This window comes from Mus caroli, chromosome 11 (assembly GCF_900094665.2).
Source record: "Mus caroli chromosome 11, CAROLI_EIJ_v1.1, whole genome shotgun sequence".
NCBI classification, from domain to species: domain Eukaryota; kingdom Metazoa; phylum Chordata; class Mammalia; order Rodentia; family Muridae; genus Mus; species Mus caroli.
This window is the reverse complement of record NC_034580.1, coordinates 83,053,800-83,056,834: the sequence shown is the minus strand read 5'-3', so window position 1 is coordinate 83,056,834 and position 3,035 is coordinate 83,053,800.

The window sequence follows — 3,035 nt, the reverse complement described above, 5'->3', positions numbered from 1 at the left end:
GGAGAACCAGCTCTCATGTCTATCAGTATGTAAACACTTGAAGAAATTGTATTATGTTGGGCTGGTGAGATGGCTCAGTGGGTAAGAGCACCGACTGCTCTTCCGAAGGTCCTGAGTTCAAATCCCAGCAACCACATGGTGGCTGACAACCATCTGTAATGAGATCTGATGCCCTCTTCTGGTGTTTCTGAACACAGCTACAGTGTACTTACATATAATAATAAATAAATCTTAAAAAAAAAATTATATTATGTCTATGGAAGGAATGCTAATCCATAATAATGAAAAGGCCAGTGCACAGAACTGCATGGATCCCAAATTTCTAAAAGGCACCAAAGACTGCATACTGCACAAAATCTTTTATGTGACATTCTTGCAAAAAGAATATAGAGATGGATAGTGGATCAGTGGTTCCTGGGATTGAGTTTGGTCACAGGGACATAAAGGAACAGTGTGAGGAAACTGGGGAAAGACTAGAACTGTATAATATGGATTTGTGGCAATGGGATATAAAACTATTGCATTTGTTGCAACCCAAAGCAATACAGATCACAACTGGATTTTTAGATTGCAGTCACCTCTCCAGGGTCCCACTCTACTGCATGTAACACTTTGGTCCCACTCTACTGCATGTAACACTTTGGCTATTAGCAGGTGTTGAGAGGTACTTACGACAGAATGCAAACTATGACAGACGGTCGCCTGTACAAATGAGTCACAGCCCACCGAGAGGAGCAAGGAGAACCGGAACTGAGAGAGTGAGTGTGGGAACAGTATTTTGACAGAAAGCTGAAGACTAAACACAAAACAGATCACCTGCCAACACCGAACTCTAGTTAATACATTTTTCTCAGCAGAGTTAGGTGAGCCATTTTGAAATTAATTGTAGTAGCTAATGAGACTCATTTCTCTGTCTAAGAAAAAAATGTTACAAGCAAAGTAAGGAGGGAAGGCAAGAATGGACCCAGGGATGCTAGATTAAAGCTGGAGTTAGGAATAAAAATGCAAGGCATTTTCTAAAGTATGTTTACAGACAGGTCCAGAGCACAGTGTAGTTAAGTATAGCTGTGTATATATGAATGCATAATTTGACACACATACGTGAACTTTCTAGCTCTGTCCACTGAGAAAACCTAGAAGCAGGCATTTGCCAGTAGACACAAGTACATTTTCATGCCGAGACCTTGAGTTCTAGATCCATTCTCCAAGATTTAGGAATCAGGACTCCTTGGAGAATTGATTGAGTTCATGGAAGAAACAGAACGGAGCCTCTCGCACACCTTGGCCAGGTAGCTGCCATCAGGCAAGAACAATATGGATACAGATGCAGGTATGTGCGGTTGCATACAGGTATGTGTGGCTTCACGGAGGTGTGTGTGGTTAGCAGCCAAACAGCTCGGGATTGGGAAAGTAGCTCTACAGAGACAATGACAGTCCTGAGACAAGTACACTTGGAGGATAGGGGGAAGACTGCAGGAAACAACAGATGGGAAGGGATTAAACCCGTGTCTAAAGGTTAATCTTGATATGATTTTCAACTTGATTGGGTTAGGCAATGCCCAGGTTAGTAAAGGTTACCTTCATTGGACTGTCAGCACGTTTCCAAAAATGACTATATCATAACCATGTTGAATGGTTTAATCCACCAATGGGTCATATTTTGAACAGCACGTTTCCAAAAATGACTATATCATAACCATGTTGAATGGTTTAATCCACCAATGGGTCACATTTTGAACAGGACGTTGGGAGGTAGGGCCTGATTGAAGGAAGTAGGTCCCTGGGGATGTATCTTTGAGATCCATAGCATGCCCTGGCTCCCTCCTGTTACAGCTCTAGTCTACTTATTTGACACCATTATGTGAGGTGTTCTGCTACACCCACCCACACTCATAACTGGTCAAAACCCTAGAAACCATGAGGAAAAAAAATTCTCATAGGTATTTTGGTCATAGCTACCCAAGAGTAACTAATGAATCAGGTCAACTTACCCAGAATCCACCAGAGTGAGCACCTCTTCTTTTCCAAACTGTGGCAACAGCACACGTGACATCACATGACTATTACCACAGATGTCCGTGTGAAGATAGTAGGTTGACAGGGCCCAGAATCTCAGTCTGAGTAACAGTTTGCTTGTATGGCCCAGGAAGGTCCCAAACACGGTTCCCCAGTAGATACACTAAGCTTCTGGGAGTTGATAGCTTTTATCTTGAACAGTCCCATTCCTCCGCAGTGTGGCCCAACAGGTTAGCTCAGGTTTCCACAAATGTGGATGACCTGGGGCAACATATTGCTCTAAGTAATGGCTCTCTGATAATATTGGTTCCTGAGTCTTCTCCCCTTCCAAAGGCTGTCTATTTATTATTATTATTATTATTATTATTATCGTTATTATTAATACCCAGATTCTCATGATCCTTTTAATTCTCTGTACTTCTATGGAAATTACAAAAACCAATCTCTTCATCAAAGTCTAATGCTAACTTTCTTCCTTCTCTTGCATTTTCCAACTCCAGAATCCTTCACGTCCATTGACTTTCACCAAACCACCAGTGATCTTTTGAAAGTCTGCATTTATATACAAGCAATATTTTTGTGTATGTCTACTTATTTGACATACATACATTTTAACAAAAATGCCTTGTTTTGTGTGACGATTCTTGGTCATATTGCCTGAGATTATAAAATGTGGTAGTTCTGAGTTTTCCCCATAACTTTTTCCTTACCTCATACGGCTCATATTTGTTGATGGACTTGGGCTGGGTAGTAATCTAAACAGTCTCCATTTGCCTGGGATTTACACAATGTGATCTCACAAATAAAGAGACAAAACATTCTACAATACATGGTGGGCAGTTCCATAGGGGTCGGTGAAGGGGCTCTAGCCAGCTCAACCATGGCAAACGTGGCTCTGGAAGGCCTTGCTTGCCCTTCTCCCCCTTTCCCTTGCTAAAAAACAAACAAACAAAAAACAAAAACAAAAAACCAAACCAAAACAAAACCATTCGATCACATCCTAAAGCGAGCCACCAAAG